Source organism: Fopius arisanus, unplaced genomic scaffold (genome assembly GCF_000806365.1).
Source record: "Fopius arisanus strain USDA-PBARC FA_bdor unplaced genomic scaffold, ASM80636v1 scaffold00095, whole genome shotgun sequence".
Lineage (NCBI taxonomy): Eukaryota > Metazoa > Arthropoda > Insecta > Hymenoptera > Braconidae > Fopius > Fopius arisanus.
The window spans coordinates 199,002-215,417 of NW_011887834.1; the positions used below are offsets into that span (position 1 = coordinate 199,002).

At 38.6% G+C, this 16,416-nt stretch overlaps 1 protein-coding gene across 1 annotated transcript in view; it reads left to right on the plus strand.

Moving 5' to 3' along the window:
* Window positions 1–7,496: 7,496 nt before the first annotated feature.
* The window catches only part of DIP-beta (Dpr-interacting protein beta), a 29,078-nt gene continuing 20,158 nt past the window's right edge, over window positions 7,497–16,416 (plus strand). Inside the window, exon 1 of the mRNA XM_011311993.1 lies at window positions 7,497–7,636. The gene's annotated coding sequence lies outside the window, so the exon portion shown is untranslated. The remainder of the gene's footprint in view (window positions 7,637–16,416) is intronic.

Here is a 16,416-nt window from a genome sequence, read left to right on the forward strand (position 1 = left end):
GACAGAGGTATTCCCCTTGGCGTGCCAAATAAAAATTTTTCAACCATTATCCACACAGGACTATACTCATATTATTTCAATATTCTCATTTGCATGAGGAATTTTTTATGGTTGATTTTTTATGAAATATCTGTCTGCAGCTGCTGGCAATATTGAATTTTTCATCTCATGTACTTGTAATTGTAATTGATTTTTCTCATTGCAACAGCAGAATCATCTAAATGCCACTCCTTCCGTATTACTTAGCTATCGTGAGGATAACCGAGTCCTCGCAAACATCAGAAGGATCAAACATAAGAGATTGGGTGAAATGTCATATACGACTGAAAATGGAGAAGTCCCCGAAGGGAGATAGGCATTTTGTTGGCATCTGGCTGGAGGAGATCTCGAGTAAGCCCATGAGGGAAGGGAATCTGTGACTGGAGGGCTGCGGATACGGAGGAAAAAATTGCCGCACAAATAAAACCGCCAAGGAAAATATACAAAGAGTTGAAGGACGAGGCAAAGCAATAAGCTGGCCGTCAGGGACAAGCGTTGTTCCCGCGGCGCAATCCATTACTTAACGTGAACGAACAGAGTTAATATGAATACACGATGCTTGCCCAGGTACTGGAATATAGGGCCCAGTGCGCCTTTACTAAATTAAAAGTTAATGTAGTATAAGCGATTTTATTTTAAAATTAATGGGCAAGAAGTTGGTGTATATAAATTGAGTGGATCAATTGAATGGAAAAAAATGTAAAAAAAAAAATGTAAAAAAAAATGGAAACGGTTGTTCATCACATCAGTCATTCAATAGTCAGATATTGTTAATGTTCGTGCATATAGTACACCAGGTTTGTCGTTTAACAATTCGTGGCGCGTCGCATTAACAGTGTTACGACAACAAGCTGGAGGTGTAGAAACTTATAACGAGAAAATAATGAAGCCGGGGTGGTACTGGTCGGTGGGGTCTGTTTGAAATGCGAGGCATTGCTTCTCCTTACTCGCTCCCTATTTCTCCCATTCCATAGCAATTCCCTTTCCCTTAGACCACTAGGTGTACACTGCCGTCTCCACTACGACTCCAAATCCTATACTAGCTATTTTTTTACCCTCATCTTTAGTTCACTCTGCATCACAACCTCATGGCCCCTTTTCACAGATTTTCCACTTTTTTTTTTATTTTCCACTCTTTACAAAAGCCACGCTCTGCTTCTATCCAGAAGCAGCACTTGGCTTTCTTTAGTTTCTCACCTTTTGGGGAGCGGAATACACACGAAAAAATCCAACTGAATCTGTCGGGCATATCCCAACTGCCACACCATTGAGTGGAGTGTCGTATGGGGTCGGTACTTGAGTCATGCAAATTACTGTCTCAACCTCACTTGTGCCCTTTTTTTTTTCTTTTGAGAAAGAGCTTTCTCCCTCGCCCCGTCTTTGCCACCCCTTACCTGCTTCGCACACCCTTTCTGCGGTCGCTTTCTCCAGTGCGCTTGGAGGACCCTTCACAAGCTTTCGAAGGCTCCGTCATACGACATTCAAATCTCCAATGGTTTTGCTCTTAGTTATTCCACAAGTCCCAGATAAAATTGACGAAAATCCAAGTAAAATGAAAATTCCTCTTGCTTACCTGTCCTTCTGTCTAGGTAATCTTGGAAGTCGACCCTCCCGTCCTCGTCACTATGTCAACCCATCGCCGCACCTAGAATCAATGAACGCCTCGCTTCGTTCATTCATTGACTAATGAGAAAATTCCAGAATAACACTACTCCTCCATCTTTTTCCTGCTTCGTCTGCCTCTTTCTTCTTCTTCTCCTTTCGGATAAACCGAGAATTCCTCGACTTGTGGTTCGACGAGTTGTACTACGGTGGAACAACTTTTTTTTCACCCCCACAGCTCCCTTTGATCACGATTTCGCTGGACACCCAAGTTTTCACTTTGACGACTCAACGACCCAGAAACCCTTTCCCCTTCAATCTTTCCCCTTCCCATTCCCCTAATGGACAGAATTAAGACTCGAGAAAAATGTCCCATTGATGTAAATTTAATGAAAAATGTCCGAAAGAACAACTTGAAAATAAAAGCAGTGGAGAAAAGCCTCGAAGGTACATACTCGCTTGACATACTCCTTTCTCTGTATACCATCACGAAGCGATATTTGAATTTCGTAGATTCCACGTTACCAACTACCTTCGCAGAAAGAATGGAAGAAGGAGAGAAAAATAAACGAGAGATAGCATCGTATTTGTATTGGTAGTGAAACTGTGGAGCGAATCGAGCTTGGAATTTTCTTTCGTAAAACGCAGCTATGGGGAGAAGGGGATTCGGGTTGGGTAAAAAAGGAAAAAAATTATATATACCTTGTATTCTATAGAGATGGATAGGAGACGAATGCCTTGTGGAAACTTGTGTTTTCCTCGATTTGGTACTGGTTCTAACACCTGCCTCTACGTGCGATGGGCTACGTGATGGTCCACATTTCTAGATTACAAGGATTCAATGGGGAGACACCCACTTCAGGCACCTCGTCATTCCACCACGTCCTCCAATTTCAATTTCAATTCTCATCTTTTTAGCTTCTTGAATTTTTCCAGCTCGCAAGGAGAATTAAAGTAAAAAATTTAAGTAAAACCTTCCAATCAAAGTTCAAGTAATCAGTGATATTTTTTCGTTTAACTAAAATTAGGGTGGAACCAATACAATAATTTGTTATTGAAAAAAAAATACTTTTCCATTGCCAGTATGTAGAAATTTTATCTCTTCATATTTAATTATCTCCAAATAGGTATTCATTATTCATTGTAATGATTCACAAAATCTTCATCGAATTGGCGATTAATTTTCCATCCCACTCGTTCATTAACTATATTAACGAGTATTCGTTCCGTCGTATTCCACTGCACCACTGACTCCAAATTTAAATGAAAACATGAATATTCAACGTTGAAAAATTCAAAGATAAATTTGCCCGTACATTGCCCCGGTTTTCGTCAATTCACTATTCATTTTGTCATATAATTTCATTTTGTTATTTTTTTTCTTCTCTGACTTTTTAAGTGAATATGGTTAATAATAAAATAAAAACTGGGAATTAAAAGGCTAGACTTGAGCCGGATTCCTCTGGCAACCGGCTTATTTAACGTTTTTCGTTATTGGTGCAAAACTCACCTTTTCTCTCTCTGCTCTTTCGAGCCAATCGTAAAGCTATCCTTGAACATCTGTTACCCACCCCCAATGCACATCGATTTTAATATCGGCCAATCGTCTGTATTGTATAGAGTCCACGAGTACAATTTTCATCCTTTTATTATACTTCCCTTATTAATTTAATATCATACCCATGAGATTTTTATGATTATTATTAAAATTAATTATGGTTGAAGAAAATGAAAATTTTCAATGAAAATATACAGCTATTATTTTTATAACATTAATCATGGAAAGTTTCATTGTAAAATCAGCAAATTCAAGTAATGCTTATTCACCTTGTATTAGCTTTTTCAAATAAAAACCCGGGAAAAGGAGAGAATAGGGGAATCTAAACGCCTCGGTTCCACTCCATCCATTCGTCAAAGAGTTTACCGCCATAAAATCACAATGTCAAAGAGGCGTGCAGACCCATTGCCATTCTCCCACGGGAACACTTTTCGCGGAATATTCGTCTGCTCGTGGAGCGATGACATATATGTCCTACAACTTTTTGAATTTTCCCACTCACTCCCATCTCTCACACACACACCTAAAAAGCCTTATGTCATATAACTTGAGGATAAATTTAGGGCTGAACGCATTCACGAATATCAAATTGAACTTTATAGGGGAGTATTATAATTTCATTAATCTTTTATTTCAGCAATTTAGTCGAGAGATAAAAAAAAATAAGTTTGATTTTTCCTAGTTCTGAATGGCAAGTGCCAATAGTGAAAATTCTCCGGAAAATTCTCGCTCCTGATTGGTTTTATTCTCGGGGGAGGGGTTGAGGTCCCTCGGTTGGCCTTATAGTGCCACCCTCTCAACGTCACTCCGGATGACTCTTATCACTATCCAAAGCACTCCAACCACTTTCACCCTCCACATATCCGTCATATAAAAACAATTATCAATTACGAATTATCACCATTATTGGAGTTACAATTACAAAAATTTCACGATAATAAGCTTTATGCTGGTGAATGTCATTACATCAATCTTTAAACTTCCATATTAAATGAAGTCAATGAAATCAAGTAAATTTGATAAAACAAATCTGACGGACCATTTGACTGGATCAATAAATTCAAAACTGTGTTCGTGGCTCGCACAGTTGTCTCGTGTCCTTTATTCAAGTGTACGAAAACTCGGGGAGTAAGTATTGGGAGGAGCCTGGCAGATGAATCGTACAGCACCCAAGGCGACTATAAGAACTCTTTCGAGCGTGTAATTTCGATCGTTCACTGGCGAAACGCTTTTCCTTCGACAAACTTTTTCACCTCAGGTACAGAGACACGAGCGTATATATATTCTCAACAGTCGCACATATCCTTTGCTATTCTAGTAGTCATTATTTTTTATTCTAGTACGTTTAGTCTGTACTTGGAATGAACAGTAATATACCTTTTCCATCGTCAATATATAACCGATAGTTTTCCCGTATTTTTGACAGGTGTAAAATGAAAATGTGGCATTTTTTGATTTTTGACAATTGGAGTTAAAAAATTGTCATTTATCCGAGTGAGGAGTGAGATTGAGAATGAAGAAGAGGAAGAAGTTGAGGTATTTTGAAGAATTGAAGACACATGATTCGATGCGACTATTATGGTGTGAAGGTGAGGTTGATGGGAAAAAAAATTGTTGAAGGTGTTGAGGAGAGGGAGGGATTGCTAGGGCTTGTCGTGTCCAAGGGAGTTAGGTGAGATAAGAGAGGTTGGTCTCCTACTTGCTTTCTTGAGTAGTTGAACGCACAGCGTGTGCAGCATCCCTCACTTGCCAGCCAATATTGCCTCACGCACACAGACACTCCTCATACCAATATTGCCACACATTTTCTCCACATACATACGGGCTGGCACGTACCGAGGAGGGAGTTATAGGAAGGCAATGGCCACTGGCAAAGATGAAATCAGACGTCGGGTGGTAATAAAAAAAATGGCACAAAATGGCTTTCGTTGGTAAAATCCGCTACTTTTTTTTTTATTTTGAAAACACGTAGTTTGCTCGGTAACAAGTTTATACGATGGTAAATGATGTAAATTAAATATTTCTTTCTGGTTTATTAATATTATAAAATTGAGGAGAAATTGTAAAATGAAAATAATCGTGACAATTCGTTATATCAATTTTATTGGATGAACAGCGTTGATGCAATAGCAAATACTGACTTTTTCCAATTGAAAAAAAATTTAATTTAAAATATTTTCATTTTCTCATCTCATAAAATTTTTTTCAGGTAATCATCACTTGCTCCTTACCTCCTCGAATTGAAAAGATACAACTGAAAGAATGACAACCATGAACCCCGCAATGCGAAAGCCCTTCCCACGCTTAAAAACCCAAATACTGTCCCTCGAGTGATAAAACATGTTTCCTCAGTCTCTGTAAAAATATTATTGAACCCAAGAGGAGCTCACGTGGTCGACAGTAATGAAAACAATTGGAAAAAAATAGTGATAATAATATAGGGGTTTATGTTTCAGGTGGCCTCAGTGAAAACTCGAGGACGATTCAATTGTGGGATCGGCTGTGCTTCCGGGAAAATTGTTCACCCTCCTGTCCCTCACTGCGTGGGCTCTCGTTACCCATCGTTTTACCGTTCCGGGCTATTTCACGAGTATAGATTAGTCCACCCCGTTGTACGTGCGAATACGCATATCACACCGTGTATATGAAACCAAACGATTTATCTCTTGGATAATCGTTATTTCAGGCTCCTCTCGGTAGAGTGAAATTACATTAACATAAACACGCTGCTCGACCAGTACGCGTACATCAAAAATATCTACTGTTACAGGATATCTATTCGCACTCGTCAATGCATAAACGCTTTACCATTCTCCACCGATGATCGACCGTGGATCGTTTATGTTGCGGAGAATCTCACCAAGTTCGTAAAGTGAAAGAAATTTAATTATTCTGGGTTTGTATTGAACTCTATACCGAGGTTTAAATCATAATTTTTTATTAACTTGATTTATTTTATCTGCTTATGACACGTCTTGAGAAAAATATATTTAAAAAATTTTCTGACATATGATAAGTGACATGAAATTTTATGAGAGGTATCGACTTTTCTGTCTTGATTTGTCTTGAATTTTTCTTAAAATAAATGGATGAATCCATCGACGTTGGTTAGACTATAAAATATAATTCTTATCAGACGACATAATTTAATGCAAAGATAGATGAAGATGAAAATTGACGCAATTGAAGAATTTAACGGGTAAAAGTCTCGCGGAATTTCATATTTTCAGGGAATACCTTGTCAAGGGGATAATTGAGGTTGTACGATGTTGCCAATATGAATTATCTACCAGGCTGATATAGTTACGGAGACACTGCGGAGACAGGGATGTTAGTCGATAATATTTGAGTTGTCGAACGTCATCGACGGCTTAAACCGAGTATAGACAAGAGACTGGGGGATGGATTCTGGGTTAAGTAAGTGGTTAAGAGGTTACTCCGTATACTCTCGCTCCTCATCCAACCAGGCGTAATGGAATAAAAACACTCGACCCGAATGTCACGAGAGATGAAGGACGAGGTTCTCCTTGCCATCGGAACCCTTCACCGACAATGTCCACATGGCCGACAACATACCGGATTTTTTTTTCACCACATATTATAAACAATTTTCCGAACAAAAACATTCCTCTTAATAAATTCAAAATTTCCGATTATTCGTGACATTTTATAAAAACTGAATAGCACGCGAAAATAGTCTTGAGTGTGCCAGTTGAAGAACAATATCGGACATGAACCATCAACAGGTGCTTCCCACCACGATCCCCTACCTCAAGCAATTAGCGTGGTATCCACTGCACAACAGCTCAAAAAAATCGAAAAAAAAACTTGAAATTAATTGAGCAGCATTGGTGTTAAAAAAGGTCAAGTTTAAGACAATTAAACAAGTGTTGTAGAAAAACGTGTAAATAAATTAAAATAAAAGATATGAGTGTGAGTGAAACTAAATGGCATTGCTCGTTGACTCATCCTGTCGCGTCTTATATTACTTGAGGAGTTGTTAAAGAGGGTGGCAGCAATATAGATGCCGGTGGTGGTGCCCGTGGTGGTGCCCGTGGTGGTGCCAGTGGCGGTAAGCCCTCAGGAAAAGGTACACCGGTACATATACCGGACCAAAGGAGTGAGAAAAGCAAACTTGCACCGGGGGTGGTTTTCCGCTGTTGAATAGGCGGAGCATCGTCGCGCGTCGTGTGCCCTCCAGCCAGTTGGCGTTACCAAAACCCCTCCGTGTGGAGATACCCTCAGCCGACACATTCAATCTACCACTTCACTTCAGTTACCCATCATACACGGTTACGAGTGGACGCACCTAACTTATTTCTCAAGCACTTTACCCAAACCTCGTGGACTTGTGTATTTATTGTGATTTTTTATTCATAGTGGCTACTATAACGGATTTAAGAAAGACCAAGACATTCCGTCACATTTATTTTCAAGGTAAGACATCAGCTCACCTTTATTCTTTTTTTTTCTCTCAATAATTCATTATGAAGAGAAAATTCGACCGAGTAATTTTTTTTTTTTATCATTTTCGTTTGTTTACACCACAAATTAACAAATGGTTAGATATAGGATTTATACTGAAAACGATGTCAGCGTTTTGATTCACGTTAATGAAGGTGGTGCAGGAGATATTTGACTCTGATTGCTTCACCGTGTGGAACGTTAATTAGGATCATGAGGTCAGCTGATCTCGCATGCTCAATTCTTTCTGTGCTTTTTTTTAATGAGCATAATATGTTTGTATATTGCGCTCGAGGCCTTCCAACGCCTCTCGGTACATGAGTAATTTTTCGATACAGAAGAAAGGGCATTCATGGTATTTGCCCGAGTCTTTGAGAAAAAATGGATGGAATGTTTTCAATTCTCAAAGGCTCAAGAGATGGAGAAGGAGATAACTGTTTAGTGTATGGGAGAATCGTTTTCAACTTTTCTGTATCTTGGTTTCTCAATTTCACTATACGTGCTTCCCTGTTATTTCCCTTTTGTCAGAGTTTCTGAAGCTTTAGTCAGCAGGAGTGTGAGGGGAAAATGCGGAGGTTGTATTGAATACCCCCGTATAGATAGTCAAGAAATCTCGCGTGATGCAGACAAGCTGAAGATTCATGCCAATAGATAGGTTATTGGGATGAGGGATTTTTCGGATAAAGACATAAGAACGCAATACGTGGATATTAATTATCGTCAATGGTTGAAAATTTCTGTGGAATTATCACCAAAAAAATATTTAAAAAAATATAAAGCAGAGTTGTATACATTTTCCTTTCTTCTTGGAAATTTCTTCTTGGTCATTTATTCCGTAGCGATGGACAAGTGGAAAAATAGGCAATTGAAAACGATAACTCACCTTTAAACAATAAAATATCTCACCTAGATAGCTGATAAGTTTCGTCAATTGATTTTCCCCATGTTCGAATAGCTTGTCTAGGTATGTGCTACGATGTAGGCAGAGGGTTTATAATGACTGCGATTTGTGGTGTTTTGCTAGAGCTGTTGGGGTGGGTGCTCATGCACAAGGGGGAATCGTTTAGCACGCGATCTTGTCGTAATTCTGCTTCTCGGTATGCCGGCACGCTATGTTTCCTACACGATAAACTTTCCGTACACTGGGAGTCCTCAAAACTCTTTTACACATTCGGTACTGAGAACAATATCCATGATGGCACATTCAGTATTCGTCACGTTTTATCACAAAGTCCCATGTCAATTCTCTGATTAGAGGCAACTTCTCAAATGAACTTGATCCGGAAACTGACGAGAAAGTGAAATAATTAACGCGAATTTCTTCATCTGAATTTTCTTTTAAAGGAAAAACAGGGGAAAAAATCTCGCACCTCTCGAGAAATTATTCATTAGCTCCGTCTGCCCGGACATTGATGAAGAAAATTAGAAAGTCTTAATAAAACATCAGGTAGTAATTTCATAAAATTCAATAGGCTTTCAAGAGAAATAATTTATATACGCGCCATTTCGGTGTGGGGTGTTTTACGAATCTTTCATAAATCGCTTCTCCTCCGTAAAGTGCACGCAAGCACACACCAAATTGATCAGTGGATCGTTAACAAAATTCTACCCATGAACTCCAAAATCTCCCACTTTCCCTCGTCCAAGTTTGTGAAAATTAATGACATATACAGAAGAATCATTTCTCCAATGCAATGAAGTTAAAAGTATTTTATGTCTCTCTATACCATGAAATTAAGCTGAGGCCCTGATCTAGACGTAGAAAACAGTGATGAAATAGCTATACTAAATCTGAAAAAAAATGGTGGTTAGTAATAATGGAATAAAATTGTGCGCGAATGAATTTTGCAGTAATGATGTCAAAAAGTCCCTCCTGAAAATATTAGTTAAACTTGCCAACGAGTTAGATAAAGCGATTCAACGATACCCAGCAACTGTGGATTAAACTATATTCATCAGCAATTCAGAAGTGATCTCGATCCCTCTGCATGAATTATCACAAAGTTCAAACCATTATGCTTCTGACTGATCCAACTCGAGTAACTACTCAAGGATTCTTTCGTCAGTTGAATTATGCAGTAATCTATTAACAATACCAATTTATAGAGATAACTATTGCATTGCATGTCAAACTTGTTTTTAACCAGAATTATATTATCATTGTATATGATGTGATAAGGCTCATTAAATTTTCAAGTGGCTCTCTGAAAGCTGAGGGGTGCAATGCCAAAGTTTTCACCTTTCATCATTCCAGAGAAGTACATTCTCTCTTGTGTTATGCATATATAATGGTAGAATAAATAGAACAATTACCATAATGATGTATTCCTCGTTAATTGAGATGTTTTATTCATAAATAATGAAGCGATTGTCGTATGATATTAATTATTGTCTTGTGTCGACAACAACTCCAGGAAGATAATCGAAAAATGCCTGGATAAATTCTACGTAGGAGTAATAATAAAATTAATCAACGGTCTGGAGTCTCTCACAGCAACAGCCTCTGTTTCTTCAAGAGATATGGATATTTTATCATTGACATTCGATTCTGCCAGTTTAATCTGTTGACAGACGATGACACATGACGAACGAAACTTTTTTAATTCTAACATCGGCCGGTCGGTGCTGTATTTATGTATTAAACAGGCATTATTTCTACGTAGCCGATGAATATGCATTGTTTTGGGTGGCAGTAGCGAGATGTCAAGTGCAGCACACGTCGCTATCACTGGCTCATCAATCAAACACAGTTTTAGTAGTGGCCCACCAGTGGCGTTAGCTCTTCTACTGCAACAGCGTATATATATTCAAACTGTGCGGTACTTTGGCCCCAATGAGTTCTAGCCTCATCCCACATTCCGCCCATGTCATCCCTCAGACACCTTTCTACCTCTATCCTATAACCTATCCTTAACCTCGCCTGGCTCATCCACAATTGCCACTAATTTACGTCATTTATTCTTTGGTTTCGTTTTTTTGAATTAATTATTTTTAATAAAATATTCGGGATTGGTAGAATTTCAGAGAAAATATGATTTGAATCAATTCGATGAACCCTCAACCAAGTCTGACAATATTTAGCCTCTTCATTGAATCAATTGTCATAAACCAATACTCAGCCGTCAAATCTCCGCCAATAAAATATCCACCGCCACCTAAAACGCCATTTCACATTCATTCCCGGATTCTTCCGAGTGACAGAGACGCGAACTCTGGGGGTGGATGTCGTTGGCCGAGCGGACGATCCATTTGCCCAAATATTGGCCAACTCTGTCATCTCACCCCTGGCTAAGCCCACGGTGTGATTCAAAACGTTAATCACACGAATCAATCAGCCTGCCATCACAAAACTCTCCGATAGTCAGCACTACAAACACCTTTCATACACTCTTCCATGTGTATCCCTGTGTGTGTATCCAATGCATACCCCTCACCTCCCATACGACATATTCTTCATGTGCCCTACTCTCAAATCAGTAATGACCAATTCAATTGGTGCAATTTCACGCGCGAATTCGTTTACTGCTTCGACCGACAACGATTCTCATATACCACTGCACATGGAATTTTCACACTGTATAACCTGATAAATCTATACCTACCATATGACCATTGTTCAGTCTTATTGGTGTTCTAATCCTATTCCATTGGTTTGTTTTTCATCGCTCGACAAAATTGAAAATTCATCGTTAAATTTGTTGAAAATAATTTTTAAAGGAGAGAGCGAAAACCTTGGCTGAATGCTGCGAACACCTGGGATCGAGATCGCGAGGGGAAGATCGAATCAACAAATTCACGGTTTGCAGACTGGGGGAGTGCGTGTTTATCCAGTGTGACGATATAAAACGATTTTTTGTATAGTTGAATATGCTTTTTTAGGAGAGCAATTTTTATTTGCCAGAGTTGGTGAGTGATTGAGGGATTGGGTTCGACATGTGAGTGGTTTTTGCAGTTGAGAGAAATTTTATCTCCGTGCAATGGGGGATAACTTGGATGAAATTCGAGTTGAGATTGATATTTTTCAGGGCACGGAGGGTCACAACTCGTGAATTCCGTGGATTTTTTTATTTTATTTTGTAATTTGGATAAATTATGAGTGACGTGGTAACCTGGTATAATTACCATTGACCTTTACAATGCATCTAAATTTCGCTTCATCAATATAATGACACAAGTTTAATTACCATGAAATAACAATAGAATTTATACATTGTAATGACGATAATAATGAAAGCCCGATGCTGAAACTTGCTGAAGAAATGAGAGACCTCCCGAGTTGATAATGATTTACTTTCCTATAATTGCTACCTGATACCTCTTGAAGGTGGTTCTTCCCTCAGTAACTATGCCAATAGGTCCATGGCATAACCATATACCCTGCTATATTCAGAAACTTTTCTTTCGACAGACATCCACTTTTAGCCGAAACCCTATTTAATTTTATCTCACATCTTCTATTTTTCCTACCTCTTTATCTCTACCTCCAACTGCCCTTCCATTTTCACTATAATTTTACACAATTTTTTATCATGAAGAGATATTGACGTTGCATGGATCAAATTTTTTCATCCATTATTACATCCATTATTATAAAAAATATTACAATAAAAATAAGATAATAATTACCAGTGAACAATTTATCCTACATTAATTGAGTCCAGGTAGACTTAGCCCCTACATATATAAATTGTATTTTAGCCATAATACCACTGCATAACTTACAGTAGATGAAACTGGAGCATAAAGTTTTCGTCTCGAGGTCGGCGGGCTTTCAATTATTCGCGAAGCCCGAATACCGTATACATAAGAGTCTGCGTTTTCACCCAACTCCCTATGTAATCCAGCTACATTTATATACACATTAGACAGGGCGGAGTGGTGAAACGAAAGCGAGAACTGAGGCTTTTTCGCGTAGTTAGAATTGCACCGGATTGCGAGCGCGGGAGAGAGGGTGGTGAAGCCCTCGTACGTCAAGGGTTTTCTGGGTTAAAATCAAAAGTGGATAGGGTCTCTCGGCAGTTTGGTATGTAAGAATGGGTGGTGGGAAAACGTCGCTGGTCCATAGCTTTACTCCCATAAACTCAACCGAGGGGTGAGGGTTAAAACGTGAAGAAGAAAGAGAGAAGAAGTGGAAGATGGAGAAAATGGGTGAGGGTATATATGTGAGGTATATAGTGGGTGCAACCTGTGCTGACACCCGAGGAACCCGGTCTAGGCATTACTCGAGCTATGTAAATGAATTTCGTTTAATTATCCGACGAGAGTGGAAGGAGAATATAAGACTGGGGTCACCTAATGGCACGCTTGGTGCTGAGCTTGGTGAACCCAGGGAACCCAGGGAACCCAGGGACCCCAGCCCCTCGGTGTCAGACTGTTGTGTTTCTTTACGGACAAAAACCACCTTGACTGCTTTCTCACATCGTCCCAGTCTCCAAATTCCCGTGAAATTTCATTTTTTCATCTTCTCATTTCGGTGTCCAACCCCTAAATATCAATCATTCTCAATCCACCAGCATGCCAATTAATTTTATTTAGTTGCTCTCTTTGAATATCCTATTGAGAATTGAATTTATACAAAAAAGCACTTTACAAAAAATTTCATTATGAAATTTCTCCATTACGCGACCTGCATCCATTATCAGATTTCCCACTGTTTTTATTATTTATTTTTTTTTTTATATATGTATATATAATTTTCCACCGTTATTTCCTTTCCCACTCTTGGCATTTTTTAACCGCACATGAACACAGTATAAAACTCTCGTTACAGTTCCAGAGGAAAGGAGAGGAGAGGTACAGTGAAACGCGCGCGCATACACAGTGAGAATTCGAGTTGCCAGAGAGGGAGAGAGAGGTTGGAGGAATTTAATTTAGAACTTGATTTATATTTTAGCGGCCCATAAAATGGGGAAATAATTTGTCCCCTGAACCCGTATGAGACGGCCCCAACGCGAATGAGCTCCATACCGGCCCATTCCCCATCGTTTACCCCCTGCACTCATGCTCTTTTTGCCCCGTTAGCATACATCGGGTTAGATTAGCTTTTCTTTTCAACTCGGAATAAAAATTCCCTCTATCAACGAGAATTTGTTTTTCAGAAAATGAAATAAACGAGATCACACACATTCAATGTATCAATATGATCATCCCAATGAGCAAAACACGTGATCTATTTTAAAATCAAAAATATATTTTTTTATTTGAAAAAAGATCCAAGGTAAAAATAATAAATCGACAATAGTGAAAGAAAAAAAAGTTGAATTAATTTTCGAGGAGAAAATAGGGGAAATGCGAGGGCGTTGAAAATTAGTGTGTATATAAGTTATGTATATCAGTGTAGCACATGGCCAAGAAGGAGTATGAGAGATTCATTAAGTTTGGATGGAGGTGTTAATACAGTGAACATTGCCGTCGAGGAGTTAGGTAGCACTTTGGTACTGGTAGTCGTGAGGGATGCCAAAGGAGTGTTGGAAGGCACACTGAAGGTAAAGGGTGAAGGTGTGATGTCAAGCATCCCTTTCTCCCTCTTTCTCTCCTTCTCTCTCTCTCTCTCTCTCTCAGAGGATGCCACAGGGGTGGCGATGGGAGGAGGCATTGGCTCAGGCTTTAGCTATCAAGCTAAATTACGTGGCAGTGCCACGCTGAGACGGAACTATTAGCCAAGATTTAGATACCACTGCGGAAGCTGAAACGAATAACACATATACTAACAAAATTTATCTCTCCAGTGTAAAAAATTCAACAACATTCAATTAATTTAAAATATATTCAAATGAAACGCTCGTCCAATTGATCGAATTTCTTCATTCGAATGATAATGAGATCGAATTGTTAATTAATTAATATAAGTGTTATTTGGGAATTAAACTTTCATTGACTTTGATAACTCTCATATTGAATTTGGGGAGGTAACTATATTGGAACTATTTATCTGATGAATTTCCCCAGAATTTTTGTCTTTACTCGAACTCAAAGCGAATAAACACCGTAGAGTGTTACGATTAAATTGCTCCTCGCAATATATACTACATACATTATATATACATATACACAGGAGTGTCAATTGGTTGAGTACATATCAGACTCAAACAGAGTCATGGAAACGAGGGCGATATTCATCGGGGGCAAAACTCCTAGTGATTTAATTGCGCGTCCCTTGTACTAATCAGTGTGTAAACGATGTCCAAAAGTGGCCAGATGAGAGGGCCAAGTTTTGGATGGCTGTTTGATCCCTTCCCATCTTCACCCAATTATTTGAATTTTATCAATGAAGCGGTGGGCGCACTGTATTGATTAAAAAAAATATATATATCCATTAAAGAGAAAAAGGGAAAGAGAAAACCGTTTCACACGATCGGCACGAAATGCGATAAGCCTGGCTGGACCTTTAGACACGAGAGGTATTATGGAAGGGCGTTGTATGTCACCCAGAATGCAACAAGTTGCCTCCCACCCCCTTCACCACTCCTTTCGCTTTCCTCTCTCCAACCACTTGCCCTCTTTATACCCTTACCTCATACCTCACTCATAACTACTCAGCCTCCTTCCTTCCCTTCTCCAATATTTAATCATTTTTTATTATCCCATTCACCATAGATTTAATTTTATCGATAAGCGAGTAACGAGTACCGAGATAGTACTGCGGTACGAAATTTTTGTTTTTCATTAAATTCAGATGATGAAATATATTCGTTAGGGACGCTTTGGGTATTTTATTTTTGCATTAACAATTGATACATATGATTATATATGTGTATTTTTATTTTTTATGGGCACAACTGAGATATGAAATTTAATAAACGCTCGACTGACGATGAATATCCGGAGAAGATTGGCCAACCTCTTGAGGAGTAATCTTAAAATTCGTTTTGATCGCCTGGAAGACTCCTAGGCACATTGGTAAACACTAGTGAAGAATTCATAAAGTTACGAAATATCGGGCGGGCATAAAAATTCATCCACAAAAGTCCACAATACTGATATTAAAGCTATCCACGCGCATTAAACTTTTTCCTCGAGTGTACTCGTAGTTGGTGAGAACCCTCAGATTTATCGAATTCTCATTTCTTTTTCCATCAACATTCAAGTACTATGAATTTCAGTTCACTTTAAAATCAATAAGTCGATAGTATAATTAAGGAAAAAAATCCTAGTTACATCCCGGGTGAAAAAAAAATTGTAATCGGATTATTTGGAATGTTTTTTCCAAATTTTCCAAAAATTTCGGGAAAACAATTCAGAAATTTTTTTTTTAAACAAAAAAAAATCGGCAAATAAAACAATTGTATTTTTTAAAAATTTGGAAAAAATATTGCGATAAAAATTCGTTCTTTACCCGGAATGCATTTGAAAATGAGTGAATCAGGCAAATCTCGAAAATTTTAAATATTGGCGTGAAAAATATGAAGTTGAATAAATGAATTTGACCGAATAAAAAGCGACTGAGACCATTAAAAATTTCATTGAGATTTGAGACGAACGTCGTGAGCACACAGAGCAAGCTATGCGGCCATTGAGAGTCACCAGGAAATGGTTGAGGGTTAATGCATCAACATCAAAGTACCATGTATGCACCAGTCTGTGGAGGCAACCCAGTTATTGCACTCAAAGCCCAGCGTTACCTTTCGATTCCACCCACACACCAATTCACAAAATTCTATCATATACACAGCCTGGCAATATGCTCACACACGTGTGATGAAAAGTACTGCTATGCTTAGAAGGCTATACCCAGTATGTTTGCACAGTATTAT